Source organism: Cetorhinus maximus, chromosome 14 (genome assembly GCF_964194155.1).
Source record: "Cetorhinus maximus chromosome 14, sCetMax3.hap1.1, whole genome shotgun sequence".
NCBI lineage: Eukaryota > Metazoa > Chordata > Chondrichthyes > Lamniformes > Cetorhinidae > Cetorhinus > Cetorhinus maximus.
Window position 1 is genome coordinate 97,926,876 of NC_135892.1, and position 16,364 is coordinate 97,943,239.

General features: G+C 42.7%; 1 protein-coding gene across 1 annotated transcript in view; it reads left to right on the plus strand.

The window, feature by feature from the left end:
- The window catches only part of prkd3 (protein kinase D3), a 396,357-nt gene that overhangs the window by 175,006 nt on the left and 204,987 nt on the right, over nt 1–16,364 (plus strand). The gene's annotated exons all lie outside the window — the stretch shown is intronic.

Genomic DNA, 16,364 nt, shown 5'->3' on the forward strand with positions numbered 1-16,364 from the left:
ACTTAAAAATAATGGAAGTAGGTGGGAAAAGAAAAATCTATATAAATTATTGGAAAAAACAAAAAGGAGGGGGAAAATCGGAAAGGGGTGGGGATGGAGGAGAGAGTTCATGATCTAAAATTGTTGAACTCAATATTCAGTCTGGAAGGCTGTAAAGTGCCTAGTTGGAAGAAGGGGTGCTGTTCCTCCAGTTTGCGTTGAGCTTCACTGGAACAATGCAGCAAGCCAAGGACGGACATGTGGGCATGAGAGCAGGGTGGAGTGTTGAAATGGCAAGCGACAGGGATCTCTGGGTAATACTTGCGGACAGACCGAAGGTGTTTTGCAAAGCGGTCACCCAGTCTGCGTTTGGTCTCTCCAATGTAGAGGAAACCGCATTGGGAGCAACGAATGCAGTATAGACTAAATTGAGGGAAGTGCAAGTGAAATGCTGCTTCACTTGAAAGGGGTGTTTGAGCCCTTGGACGGTGAGGAGAGGGGAAGTAAAGGGGCAGGTGTTGCACCTTCTGCGGTTGCATGGGAAGGTGCCGTGGGAGGGGGTTGAGGTGTAGGGGGTGATGGAGGAGTGGACCAGGGTGTCCCGGAGGGAACGATCCCTGCGGAATGCCGCCGGGGGGGGCGAAGAGAAGATGTGTTTGGTGGTGGCATCATGCTGGAGTTGGCGGAAATGGCGGAGGATGATTCTCAGAGATGGACCGTGTGAAAATGATGGAGGGGTGGAAATTGGAAGCAAAATTAATAAAATCTCATTTCTATATATCTTGGTTCTGATGAAGAGTCATACGGACTCGAAACGTCAACTGTATCCCTCACCGCAGATACCGTCAGACCTTCTGAGTTTTACCAGGTATTTTTGTTTTTGTTGTACAAAATTCCAGCTGTTTTATACAGTTCCATCATTACATTCCTGCTTTTGTATTCAATACCTTATCCAGAAAGGAAAGCATACCATATGCTTTCTTTACCACCTTATACACCTGTCCTGTCACCTTTAGGGACCTGTGGACATACACTGGGCAAGGTCTCTGATTTCCTCGACCCTTCTTAGTATCCTCCATTTTGTTGAGAATTCCTATGCTTTGTTTGCCCTCCCCAAATGCATTACCTCACGTTGTTCCAGATTAAATTCCATTTGCCACTTTTCCCTCCACTCAACCAAACCATTGATATAATTCTGGAGACGACGGCTATCCTCTTCACTATCAACTACATCACCAATTTTTGTAACATGTAAATTTTCCAATCATGCCTCCCAACTTTAAGCCCAAATCATTAAGGGCCCCCAGACTGAGCCCTGTGGAATGACATTGGAAACTGCTTTCCGTTTGCAAAATACATGCATTGACCATTACCCTTTTGTTTCCTGTGGCTGAGCCAATTTTAGATCCAGCTCACCCCATGTATCCCATGGGGCCTCATTTTTCTGACCAGTCTGCCATGTGGGACCTTGTCAAATGCCTTACTAAAATCCATGTAGACAACATCCACTACATTATCCTCACCAATCCTCCTTATTACTTGCTCAAAAAATTCTATTAATTTGGTAAGACACGATCTTCTCCTAAGAGATCTATGCTGACTATCCTTGATCAATCTGTGCCTTTCTAAATGACCCAATTTATCATGGCTCTTGGAATTGAACCCAATAATTTGCCCACTGCCGAAGTCGGACCGACTCACCTATAATTTTCTGGCCTATCCCTCGCACCCTTTTTAAATATTGGTACAGCGTCCACAGACCCCAGTCCTCTGTTACGTCGCCTACATCTAGTGAGGATTGGAAAATGATCCTCAGCATCTGCTATTTCCTCCTTGGCTTTCTTTAACAGCCTGGGATACAACCTATCCGGCCCTGGTGATTTATCCACCTTCAATGATGCCAGTCCTTCCAGTGCTACTTCTCTTATGCTTATTGTATTTAATATTTCACACTTCTCTTTAACTAGAAAGTCTGCACCTTCCCTTAGTGAAGACAGAGACAAGGTACTCATTGAGAACACTGCCCACATCTTCAGCATCAACACAAATTACCTTGTACATTCCTGAGAGCACTATCCTTTCCTTATTTATTCTCTTGCTCTTAATGTACTGGTAAAACATCTTTGGGTTTTCTTTGATTTTACCTGGTAATATTTTTTTCATTTCCTTTCTTTGCTTTCCTAATTTCCTTTTTTAACTACACCCCTGTACTTTCTATACTCCTCTAGGCTTTTTACAATATTAAGCTTTTTATGATTGTCAGAAGCTTTTTTCTGCTTTATTTGCCCTATTTGTTTCTAGATAACCAGGGGGCAATAGATTTGGCAGCACCACCCTTTTTCTCTTTGTGGGGACGTGTCTACTCTGAGCCCGCAGAATCTCGCTTTTGAATGCCTCCCACTGGTTTGACACTACTTTTCCCTTCTAGTAGCTGTATCCAGTCCACTTTTGCCAGTTCACCTCTCAGCTTTGTAAAATTTATCTTCCTCCTATTTAGAAATTTTACTCCTGTTCTTGTTTTATCCTTTTCCATAATGATGCTGAATCTAACTGTTGTGTGTAATTATGGTCACTATCTCCAAAATGGTCCACCAATGCTACTTCATCCACTTGCCCAGCTTTATTTCCTAAGACTAAATCTAGAATTGCACCCCTTCTTGTTGGGCTTATGTGCTGGTTGAAAAAGGTCTCTTGAATGCAGTTCAAGAATTTTGTGCCCTCAGTGCCCTTCATACTGTTAGTATTCCATGTGGTGTTAAGGTAGCTGAAGTCCCCAACTATTATAGCCTTATAAAAGCAAAAAACTGGATGCTGGAAATCCAAAACAAAAATAAAAATACCTGGAAAAACTCAGCAGGTCTGACAGCATCTGTGGAGAAGAACACAGTTAATGTTTCGAGTCCGTATGACTCTTCAACAGAACTAAGGAAAAATAGGTGAAATATAAGCTGGTTTAAGTGGGGGTGGGACAGGTAGAGCTGGATAGAGGGCCAGTGATAGGTGGAGATAACCAAAAGATGTCATAGACAAAAGGACAAAGAGGTGTTAAAGCTGGTGATATTATCTAAGGAATGTGATAATAAAGGTATAGATAGCCCTAGTGGGGGTGGGGTGGGGGGAAGGGATTGAAATAGGCTAAAAGGTAGAGATAAAACAATGGATGGAAATACATTTAAAAATAATGGAAATAGGTGGGAAAAGAAAAATCTATATAAATTATTGGAAGAAAGGGGGTGGGGATGGAGGAGAGAGTTCATGATCTAAAATTGTTGAACTCAATATTCAGTCCAGAAGGCTGTAAAGTGCCTAGTCGGAAGATGAGGTGCTGTTCCTCCAGTTTGCGTTGAGCTTCACTGGAACAATGCAGCAGGCCAAGGATGGATATGTGGGCATGAGAGCAGGATGGAGTGTTGAAATGGCAAGTGACAGGGAGGTCTGGGTCATGCTTGCGGACAGACCGAAGGTGTTCCACAAAGCGGTCACCCAGTCTGCGTTTGGTCTCTCCAATGTAGAGGAGACTGCATTGGGAGCAGCGAATGCAGTAGACTAAATTGAGGGAAGTGCAAGTGAAATGCTGCTTCACTTGAAAGGAGTGTTTGGGCCCTTGGACAGTGAGGAGAGGGGAAGTAAAGGGGCAGGTGTTGCACCTTCTGCGGTTGCATGGGAAGGTGCCGTGGGAGGGGGTTGAGGTGTAGGGGGTGATGGAGGAGTGGACCAGGGTGTCCTGTAGGGAATGATCCCTGCGGAATGCCGCCAGGGGGTTGAAGGGAAGATGTGTTTGGTGGTGGCATCACGCTGGAGTTGGCGGAAATGTCGGAGGATGATCCTTTGAATGCGGAGGCTGGTTAGGTGATAAGTGAGGACAAGGGGGACCCTATCATGGTTCTGGGAGGGAGAGGAAGGTGTGAGGGCGGATGCGCGGGATATGGGCCGGACACGGTTGAGGGCCCTGTCAACCACCGTGGGTGGAAAACTTCAGTCAAGGAAGAAGGAAGAGAAACTGTTTTTGAAAGTGGCATCATCGGAACAGATGCGACGGAGGCGAATAAACTGAGAATGGGATGGAGTCCTTACAGGAAGCGGGGTGTGAGGAGCTGTAGTCGAGGTAGCTGTGGGAGTCGGCAGGCTTGTAATGAATATTGGTGGACAGTCTAGCACCAGAAATTGAGACAGAGAGGTCAAAGAAGGGAAGGGAAGTGTCAGAGATGGACCGTGTGGAAATGATGGAGGGGTGGAAATTGGAAGCAAAATTAATAAATTTTTCCAGGTCCCGACGAGAGCATGAAGCAGCACTGAAGCAATCATTGATGTACCGGAGAAAGAGTTGTGGGAGGGGCCTGAGTAGGACTGGAACAAGGAATGTTCCACATACCCCATAAAGAGACAGGCAATACTGGGGCCCATGCAGGTACCCATAGCCACACCTTTTATTTGGAGGAAGTGAGAGGAGTTAAAGGAGAAATTGTTCAATTTGAGAACAAGTTCACCCAGATGGAGGAGAGTAGTGGTGGATGGGGATTATTCGGGCCTCTGTTCGAGGAAGAAACGGAGAGTGATCAGACCATCCCGGTGGGGGATGGAGGTGTAGAGGGATTGGACGTCCATGATGAAGAGGAGGCGGTTGGGGCCAGGGGACTGGAAATTGTTGATATGATGTAGGGTGTCAGAAGAATCACGGATGCAGTTGGGAAGGGACTGGACAAGGGGAGAGAGAATGGAGTCAAGATAGCAAGAAATTAGTTCCGTGCGGCAGGAACAGGCTGACACGATCGGTCTGCCGGGACAGTCCGGTTTGTGGATTTTGGGTAGGAGGTCGAAGCAGGCCGTCTGAGGTTGGAAGCTGTGGAAGGAAGATCTCCAGTCCTGGAACCAATGGCTTGATGTTCAGTGGTGGGGTCATGGTCCAGGGGGAGGTAGGAGGAAGTGTCTGCGAGTTCCCAATCAGTGGAGGCCCTATAGCATCACTGGTAGGAGGGTGTAACAAACTTACATAAACAGTTTCCATTGTAAGTGCAGACGTAGGAATTTATAATGATGTTGAGTAGACTCGTAGAATAATACAGTATTGAAGGGGACCATTCAGTCTATCAAGTCTGTGCCAGCTACTTCGAATCCTGTTGGGTCCCTGCTCTTTGTCCATATTTGCAATTTCTTCTACAAGTATTTATTCAATTCCCTTTTGAAATTTACTGTTGAATCTAACAGCCATCCTCTCAAGGAGTGCATTCCGAATCCTAACCACTTATTTAAAAGAAAATGTTTTACCTCATGTCACCTCTGGCATTTTGGCCAATCACTAGGTCTATGCCCTCTGCTTATTGGTTCTGCAGTCATTGGAAACAGTTTCTCTTTATTTTCCCCTACCTAAGCCCTTCATGATTTTAAACAACTCTATTTTGCCATAGAGCAGAAAATAATAATTGTGGTATGTATTCCAAGTGGGCACTGCATCTCTGGGTTGAAGTGCTGATTCAGTCCATTTTAAAGAAAAGTCATCACTCATCCATTAGACTAGATACATTGACACAACAAGTTATAAAATAAAACACACAAATCATAATAACAAAATAGAACAGAATAACTTATTCTGAATTGTCTGGACCATAGACACAATTTGATTTTAGGAGAGCCAGAATTTTCCAATTGTCAAACATCAGGACTATAATCTTGAAGAACAGCTTTATTTGTTAGATTTAGGTAGCAGTAATGGCATAACATGTACATGTGGCATGCCATGGAATAATGGGACTTGAATTATTTGATTTGCACAATTTTCTTTACGCAACCCTGCCCAGAATTTCCTATTTCATCCATGTTGATGCTAGAGGAGATTAATTAAATCATATAAGCAGATTCTAAGGATTTTGAACTACTGTTAACAGCCTGCTGATTTTAAAGTAGTTTTCTAATCAATACTATGAGCAATTCTTCAAGTGCTATTTTAGAAGGCAATATGCTATTAGCAGCACAATGGATAATAAATCTTGATTATTGAGAATACAATCAATAGTCTTGTGTCCTAGGAAGACTAAATATTCAGTTACACTCTGCTGCACAAGAACACAAGAATTAGGAGCAGGGGTAGATCATTCGGTCTACTGAGCCTGCTCTGCCGTTTGATGATGTGTGATGATCTGTTAGAAACAGATTGTCACACTTATAATACAAGCCAACCATTGTTGTGGTGTCCATTGGCTTTCAGCACTGTAGTGGAAGCACCTAACCTGTTTGGCTAGTCTCAATTTTTAAAAGCTCTCTTGCATTCCTGTTCTCATTGACTTCCCATGTATTTAATGAGATGAATAAAATTGGGATAGCAATTTTACTTTAGCATTTTGAATCTTAATTTGTTGCCCATAGTTTCCTTAATTTGTTCCTTCTCCTAGTTTCCATTCAGTCATTTTGGAAATGGGAGTGACTTGCAGAAAATTGGATAAAACCTTCCTTCAGATAATCAAAAGTCCAAAGACTAAAGATTGTTCCAGCCATGACCAGGTCAAACTGGTAATGTTCACAATTGAGATTTTGTTCTTCCTAATTTTCCCACATGTTGGCTCCAAGATTCGACACCAATTTTTATTTCCTTACTAGTGGACTATTTCCTATGTTGATTATCCATTTTTTATGAACTCCTGAGTACTAGATTAGCTGAGCTTTTCCAAACACATCCTACTGGGGCTCTCCTTACTTTTTAAATGTTGTGGGCAGGGGAGGGGTGGAATTAAGCTACATGATCTGGACCACAGGGACTGCAGCGGCTCAAGAAGGCAGCTCACTACCACCTTCTGAAGGGCAATTGGGGATTGGCCTAGCCAGTGACACCCACATCCTGGAAATTTTTAAAAAATGACTGTAAACATTTAAAAGGTATTGCTTTGCTACTAGTGAATTTTCATCTCGTGGAAAAATTAGCAACTATAGACTATGGAATTATGATAAATTGAAGTTGCTTGATGGTTGACCTCTCAAATGCATATCTTACCACAAGATCTTCCAGCAGTTTTCACCCATCTATTATCACCGATGTTATAGAATTAAGTTAACACCAAATGATAAAACAAACTATGTTGCCATTGTATTTTTGACTTGTGACTACAATATGCGGATTCCCTTTTTAATTGATCACATTGCTGTTTGTGGGAGCTTGCTGTGCACCAATTAGCTGCCACATTTCCTACATTGCAACAGTTACTACACTTCAAAATTATTTAATTGGCCTGACAGATGCTGTATAAATGCAAGTCTCTTTATGTAAGAGTTTTGGCACAAATCGAAGTTTAAGCTTTTGTTCAGAATTCAAGTATCTCCATTCTTTGGGCACTTGAGGCTTTTATAAATGGAAATTAGAAAATTCTGCAAAACAGGCATTGTCTTGCTCGAAGAGTTAATTTCTCGATGTATTCCCAATTATTCAGAATTATTCCCAATGGACATTGATGATTCAGAATTTTCTTCACTTAATGTGTATTATTGATTTCAGGGCTAGCCTTAGGTTTTTGATTAGTAAACGCCTCAATATTGTGACACTTCAAGACATACATATGGAGCACTGTTCAGACCAAAATTTATCATTTGCAGCTTGTGATAAATGCTTCAAATGACAGCCTCACAAAGCAGTAAAATCTGGTATTTGCTGCAAAAATAGATGCAGCTTTGTGTCTATCTGAGATATGTATTTTACATGGGTTTACATGGTGACTCAGCAAAGTGGTGCTCTAATGGATGATTTAGAAGCATTAAATAACTCGCTACATTAACCTACGTCAAACCATTTTTGAGAGCACACAATGATATTTTAAGGACTTGTGAAACAGTGTAGTATTCAGTATGAAATGCTACTTTAAAGATCTTTCAAGTTAAAGCCCTGTGTTTTATTTTTTCCCCTACTTGATTTGACTATACTTTCTATGCTTCTGCAGGGTGCTACTGGAAGCACTACATTTTTAGTGACTATTGGGATTTGTTTCAAACATCTATGTGACCTTAGTTGAGCTATCCTGAGAGGATGCAGAACAGAGGCCAGCTACTCCACTTAAAAGGGGGAAGGAAGAAAAATTAGAAGATTGAACACCTCCTCCTGGTGTCCAGTTTCAGGAATACATTGGATGATGCCCGAAAGGAAATTTTCTACCAGCCCACACGGTCAAGGGTTGGTTCCAATTCAAGGAGCTGAATTAAAATAAACCTTCAAACCAGATAAATCCTACTCCTTAAAATAAAAAAGTTGCCCACAAGAGTAGAAAGTTCAGTCTCTTTGGGTCCCTAAAGAAGACCTTTCCAATCAATAGGATGCATTTCTGCACTCTAGTGACAATTATTTTGTTTTGTTTGCACCTTTCTTCATTCCTGAAATGCAGATTCTTATGCTAAATGCCAAGGTGGAGCGATTTTGGATTCAAGTGACTTGGGTGAAGTAGTTGCAGCTGTACAAAATAAGGGCCTTAATAATAGATTTTTAAAAAAGCAATTTGCCACAACAAATAAGCAGAGCTTTATGCCTTAGTAAAATGAATTTTTACATGGCGTGGCACAGTAATGCAGTATTTTGGATTTCCAGTGTGCTGTGCCATAGGGTGTTAACGTGTTGGTTTGGCAGTGCCATCATATGTGGTTGTATAGCATGGAACTGTTGCTTGCTCCCCTAAACATGGAAGAAAAAGAATGGGCAGAATTTAATCCAGCTCAACACGAGAAGAACTAAAGCTGGCCAGTCCACTTGATCGTGGGAGAGGCCAGTGTCAGTCTCCCGGTGATGGCAGAACCTCCCGCAAACAAGTCGGAGGGCAGAAGAGGCTGATGCAGTATTCCTGACAGCCAGCAGTAGGATATCAATTAGGGTCATTAATGATAATAGGACACCTATTATCCCTGAACCCACCACAATTCAGCGGCGCTTGGATTAAATGGGAGTCGCATTGCATTCCCTTGCCTCCTGAAGGCCTGAGGTCCCACAAAGATCCTGGGCCTCTGGTGGGTGTGTTGCTGACAGCTGCCACCACTCCTGGTCATGATGACATCAATGAGGAGCTGCCAGCCTCCTGATTGGCCAGCAGCTCTAGGTGGGTGGGACCTCTGCCACCAGGGTACTGAATCCCAGGGAAGGCCTGATGATAGCCACTTGGGTGCCAGTAGGGAACTTTTCTGTCAGTCCACCCCATGGAACTGACGGGGGTTCCCAGATGGTGAGACCCCTGCCGGGCTGATTAAATCCCATCCCGTATGAGGCTTTGGACTATTCTTGCTTTCCTAGCAGTTATTTGCTGAAAGAGAATATGCTGAGGGATGATACAGGCAGGAAAAGAAATTCCCTCGGGAGGAAGGAACCTTTTCTGAGTTGAAAAATATGACCTGTGTGTTGATAAAACGTTTGACTTGAAGCAAAGATTGAAGTTGAGCAACTATGTACTTAACTGCGAGTATTTAGGATAAGCAGGATGGAGGAAGAGGATTAGGTAGTTCAGTCCCTTGAGTCTGTTCCATTAACCATGCCTGATCTATCCATCCCTGTCCATTTTATTGACAAATTGCTTGTCGACATCCAATCTTGGATGAGCCACATTTTGCTCCAGTTGAACATTGGGAAGATGAGAGTCATTGTTTGTGTTGGGGCCCCACAGACATCATTCCGTCACTACTGATTTCATCCTCTCCTTGACCCCTCTCTCAGGCTAAACTAGTCTGTTTACAACTTTCCTGTCCTATTTGAACCTGAGCTTAGCTTCTGATCCCATATCCTCTCCAAAACAAAGACTGCCTACTTCCACCTCTCACATCGCTCATCCACGCCAGCTGCTACTGGAAATTGTTGTCAATACTTTTGTTACCTGCAAACACGGCTATTCCAATGCTCTTGTGACTGGTCTCCATCATCCACCCTCTGTAAAATTGAGCTCATCCAAAGCATTGTTGCTTGTATCCTACCCCTCGCCAAGTCCTTTTTGCCCATTACCTTTGTGCTTTTTGACCTAGTTTGCACCTGACCCACCAATGCCTCTTTAAAATTATCATCCGTGTGTGCAAATCTCTCCATGGCCTTGCCCCTCCCTATCTTTGTAACCTTCTCTATGCCTACAACTCTCCAAGAATTTGACATCTCCAACTCTAGACTGTTGTACACTTCCACTTCCTTCTCCCTGTTGTTGACATTCATGCCTTAAGTCATCTTGGAATTCCCTCCCTAAACGTTCCTTTTAAGACACTCATTAAAACTTACCACTTTGGCCAAATTTTTACTCACCCATCCTCCCTTAGCTGCTTCTTTAGGCTCTCGGCCAATTTTTGGATGATTATACTCTTGTGAAGCACCTTGGATGTTTTACTACATTAAAGATGCTATATAAATTCAAGTTGTTGTTCGTGATCTCCTCAAAAAATCCAATTGGATTAGTCAGATATGACCTACCCTTCACAAATATTGACGTTTAATAAAGTTGTTCAAATGCTCATTCACCCTTGGTGTTGCCAACTCTGGCTGGACATATTCCAGGAAATGCCGGCGGAAATAACATCGCAAAAGGCCACCAGCATGGTGCTAGCGGGTTCTAAGGGAGAGCGAGAGGGGAAAACACACCAACTTTAATCAGGCAAATGGGATAAATTTGTAGTGAGGGCGAATAACGATTGAAGTTTCAGGATGCGGGGAGAGAAAAACTTCACTCACCCTTAAGGGGCTAGGTGCAAGTTCCGACTCCATGATTTCAAACCAGAATATTATAAAGTGTTTAAAATCATTTTTTTCCTGTGTTTTTAATGAAAAGATCTGAGGTGACCCGAACCCCCAATCGTGTCGAACACACTCAGATTAATACTCGCGGCTTGCGCCTGATCCCCCAATGAAATCAAACCCCACCTATCCCATTGCAGCCTGCCAAAATCCCAGCCAATCAGAATCCTCCTGTTTTATTTCTAGTTTAAGATGTGAATTTGATTTGGTTGCGTAGCGCTGGATGTGATGTTGCCACGTGGCAATGTCTCATTTATTTTTATTCATTCATGGGATATGAGCTTCGCTGGCTAGGCCAGCATTTATTGCCCATCCCTAATTGCCCTTGAGAAGGTGGTGGTGAGTTGCCTTCTTGAACCACTGCAGTTCCTGTGGTGTAGGTACACCCAGAGTGCTGTTAGAGAGGGAATTCCAGGATTTTGACCCAGCAACAGTGAAGGAATGGTGATATATTTCCAATCCGGATAGTGAGTGGCTTGGAGGGGAACTTCCGGGTGGTGGTGTTCCCATGGGTCTGCTGCCCTTGTCCTCCTAGATGGTAGTGGTCGTGGGTTTGGATGGTGCTGCCTAAGGAGGCTTGGTGCATCTTGTAGATGGGACATACTGCTGCCACTGTGTGTCGGTGGTGGGGGGAGTGAATGTTTGAGGATGTAGTGCCAATTAAACGGGCTGCTTTGTCCTGGGTGGTGTCAAGCTTCTTGAGTGTTGTTGGAGTTGCACTCATCCAGGCAAGTGGAGAGTATTCCATTACACTCCTGACTTGTGCCTTGTAGACAGTGGACGGGCTTTGGGGAGCCAGGATTACTTGCCGCAGGATTCCTAGCCGCTGACCTGCTCTTGTAGCCACAGTATTTATGTGGCTAGTCCAGTTCAGTTTCTGGTCAATGGCAGCCCCAAGGTGTTGATAGAGGGGGAATTCAGCGATGGTAATGCCATTGAATGTCAAGGGGCGATGGTTAGATTACCTCTTTTTGGAGATGGTCATTGCCTGGCACTTGTGTGGCATGATTGTTACTTGCCACATGCCAACCCAAACCTGGATATTGTCCAGGTCTTGCTGCATATTGGGTTGCTTCAGTATCTGAGGAGTCACGAATGGTGTTGAACATTGTGCAACCATCAGTGAACATCCCCTCTTCTGACCTTTATGAAGGAAGGAAAGTCATTGATGAAGCAGCTGAAGATAGTTGGGTTAAGGACACTACCCTGAGGAACTCCTGCAGTGATGTCCTAGAACTGAGATGATTGACCTCCAACAACCACAACCATCTTCCTTTGTGCTATGCATGACTCCAATCAGTTTTCTGCCTGATTGCCATTGACTCCAGTTACTGGCTTCTTGATGCCACACTTGGTCAAATGCTGCCTTGATGTCAAGAGTAGTCACTCTCACCTCACCGTTGGAGTTCAGCTCTTTTGTCCATGGTTGAACCAAGGCTGTAATGAGGTCAGGAGTTGAGTGGCCCTGGCGGACCCCAATCTGAGTGTCGATGAGCAGGTTATTGCTAAGCAAGTGCTGTTTGATAGCACGATTGATGACCCCTTCCATCACTTTCCTGATAACCGAGAGTAGACTGACAGGATGGTAGTTGGCTGGGTTGGATTTGTCCAGCTTTTTGTGTACAGGACAGACCTGGGCAATTTTCCACATTGTAGCTGTACTGGAACAGCTTGGCAAGGGGCGCGGCAAGTTCTGGAGCACAAGTCTTCAGTACAATTGCTGGAATATTGTAAGGGCTCCTAGCCTTTGCAGTATCCAGTGCTTTCAGCCGTTTCTTGATATCACGTGGAGTGAGTCAAGTTGGCTGAAGGCTGGGGACCTCCACAGGAGGCCGTGATGAATCATCCACTTGGCACTTATGGCTGAAGATTGTTGCAAATGCTTCAGCCTCATCTTTTGCATTAATTGAAGATGGGGATATTTGTGGAGCCTCTTCCTCCAGTGACTTGTTTAATTGTCCAGCACCATTCCCGGCTGGATGTGGCAGGACTGCAGTGCTTAGATCTGATCTCTTGGTTGTAGAATTGCCTTGCTCTCTCTATCGTTTGCTGCTTATGCTGTTTGGCACGCAAGTAGTCCTGTGTTGTAGGGAGTTGTAGTTTCTTCTCCTTGGTGGTTGTTACTGATAACTGAATGGCGTAGCTGTGGCTCAGAAGTATGAATCATGTGACTTATTTGCTTAAAATATCGTTTTAAAATATGCCAGATTGCTTTCTTTGGCCATTAGGAGATTGATGCCGATTCTGGTAGACTCCCAACCATTCTGGGAGGTTTGGCAAAGCTACTCTCACTGTCTGTGATAGATTCAAGTAGTTTCCCTGTTAGGTGCAATTCATTCTCATTGTGGTGACCTTATTATACATTTTAAAATGCCACAAAATGCTTGATACACAATACATAAGAGCGCAAGAGTCAGAAGCAGGAGTAGGCCACTTGGCCCCTTGAGCCTTCTCCACTGTTCGATAAGATCATGGCTGATCTGACTTTTGGCCTCAACCTTACTTCCCTGTCTGTCCCCCCCGTAACCTTCGATTCCCTTGCTGATCATAAATCTATCTAACTTGGGCCTTGAGTATATTTATTGACTTCCATTGGGTCTCCACTGCTCCTTGGGGAAGAGAACTCCATAGACTAACAACCCTCTGAGGTTGTCATCTCGGTCTTAAATGAGAAACCCCTAATTTTTAAACTGTCCCCTAGTTCTAGACTCCCTCAGGAGGAGAAACATCCTCTCAGCATCCCTTGTCAAGCCCCCTTGGGACCTTATATGTTTCAATAAGATCACCTGTTATTCTTCTGAACTTCAATGAGAATAGGCCCAACTTGCTCAACTTTTCTCAGGAATCAGTTGAATGAACCTCCTCTGAACAGCTAATGCAGTTATATCCTTTCATAAATAAGGATGTACATCAGTCTGTTGTTCTGTATTTTTTTCATGCGGGCCAGGGAAAATACCTCACCTGTTTTTTTTTCAAAAAAGCAAAATAATTGTGTGTTACTGTGCAATTAGTGAGAGTAGACTGTATCTCTTAAAAGAAATCTTGAATGGTTTTGAGGATGTGGAATTCATGTCCCATGTATATGCCACATCTGTCCTCGCAACATGCAGAGATGTATATTGTGGGTCTTCCTGTAGCAGACTGAATTGTAAATGAATGATTGTTTTTAAAGGGATATTGTTTGGAAAGCTGCTATGGCAACAGCTGCAGATCGTTTGACCCTTATAAAGTCTAATCCTCTCTTTGCAAGTGATAAGCAGGGAAGCCCTACTACTCTTGCAGGGTAGGAAGTGACTTTGTATTTGTGCTTGTCATATCCTGGAAAAACTAGGCTTCTTGATATTTTAAAAAATTTCTTAACTAGCAGGATGTTTGGCTGTTTGTTTTTTCCGATCACGTGGAAATATGTTTCTATAAAAGTTGGACCAGTTATTCTGTGAAGTCAGTCCTTTGATTATCGGTAGTGTCATTTTTCCCATTCTCATTTATCCTCAAGGGTTTTCATGGGAGTTAGGAAAACATAAGGGGTTTAAGATTGCGAGTTTGAATTAGGAGTTACCAGCAGGGCTGTTAACTGTGGAAGTTTCTAAAGAAGTTGAGATCAGTGGAAATAGAGGCTTCATCTTGGGGTTGAACCCCTATAGAAACGGGGGCTTCAGTTTTGAGAGGTGAGTGAAAGTTGGTGCCAACATCGTTTAACAGATGGAGTTGCATGTTTCAATTTATGATTTTGAAAAGAAACGAGAGAGCCGCCTTGAAGTGCTATGTTGGAAAGGGGCCTGCAGTTCTGCTGAGGCACTTTTCGGCTGTGATAATCCAAAGAAAAGCGTATCTATTTTCTTCAGCTCCATCAATTCAGTATTCTATATTGTCCTGTTTCTGTAAAGAGTCCCTGTATAAAATACCATAACACCCTTCCTTCAATGCAAGTTGGCCCTCCTTAAATGTTACTGGGTGTTGATTGTAAATGAGTGTTGGGAATTTTCTGTAGATTTGCATTAAATCAACTGAACAGTTTAAAATCAGGCTCCTGACTTTTTTCACATTTTAATAATGGGTTATCAAACCAATAAATTACACCACTTTCCTTTTTATAACACTCTCTCAATAAGGGTTTAATCACTCTAAGTTTGCATCCAGCGTTACCACGGCACCTGGGATTAGGTTTGACCCGGTATGAGTGCTTCAGTGCGCTTTTAAAATGAAAAATGATGAAATCACTTATTCATCTATTCAAATTATATTTCACTAAAACAAATCACAAAAGAGAACAAACTGTGAAGCACATGGAAGCTACCTTGATTTATAACGTGCTCCATGAAAGCAATCAATTCAGAGCTTGTGTTTTTGGATGTGGCGCAGCAATGCTACTGCAGTCCTCAAAGGGTTAAGGTATTCTAATTTATTCCACACGCAATCTAAACATCAGCACTGAAGTAGCAAGTTTATAGTGTGCCACGTACAGCCTTTTGTCAGAGGCTAGAACTGAACCTTGTGTTGTTGCCATTAAATTTAATGCTACAACAAAATTGTGATGGCCTGGTGCATATAGATTCCGCATAGCACAGCCATAAAACTAAGTATGAAATAAATGTAATCAAATGAGTTGTCGATGGTAGACGATGTCAAAATCAAGTCAACTATCTGTTGCAACTTCATCAGAAATTGAAGTGCAGCGATTTAAACTGATACATTAGAAAAAGCAGTTTTATTTGGGTTTTCTGTTAATGATTAAGGTCTGAAAATATTGAGTTCTATATCTGGATAATGGTATGTCAGAGAGCCTCATTGAGAAGTGAGAAACCTTAGTTCAGGCACATTGTTCTATCCAACACCAAGAATGCTTATTTCCACCTCTAATAATGCCTAACTCTACCCTGCACTCATTATTGAACTCCTTATTTTTGCTGTCTTTACCTCCAAGCTCAATGTATCCAACACTTCCCTCTCCAACCACCTGAACTTCACCTGATATGAATTTATGTTTGCGTTCTATATCACAAGCCTTGCTCCCTGTCCTCTCAGAATTCCATCCCTAAGTTATTGAATTTGAAATCTTTAACCTCATTCACAAATTTCTCAAGTGGCCTCCGCCCCACCCTTATTCTGGTTCTGCATCCTAGTTCAAAAGTCTGATCCAACTCTTGACTTGATGAGGTAGGGAGGTGGAAAATATACACCATCAGTGGAAGATCTGTACTACATGCTGGAACTCTCTCCATAAATCACTCTACCACCCCCAACCTCAGAAGTTCCTTCTACCTCCAATCAATCTTTTCCTTTGGTCACATCTCCTAATTGTCATGTTGGTCAGTGTTGGTCTCTCCTCTGAAGTACCTTGGAATATTTACTGTGATAAATGCACTATATAAATGCTTTGTTGCTGTGTCAGATATGTGGCAGTTAGCTATGAAAGTTTTTTTTTAAAGAAAAATGTGCATTTTTGTGACATCTTTCATGTCCTCAGGTTGTCCCAATTTAAACTATACTGTCTGCCATTCTGAGATTCATTATTTTTCTTTAAAAAATTTTACACAGTAGCAATAGGTAACTAGAGGAAAGAAACATTTGTCAATTTCCCCCCCCATTTTTTTTAAAAAAAGGAAATTACCAAGTCAAAATTAGAGGACTTGAGCCATAACTTAGCACCAGTGGGATTTTT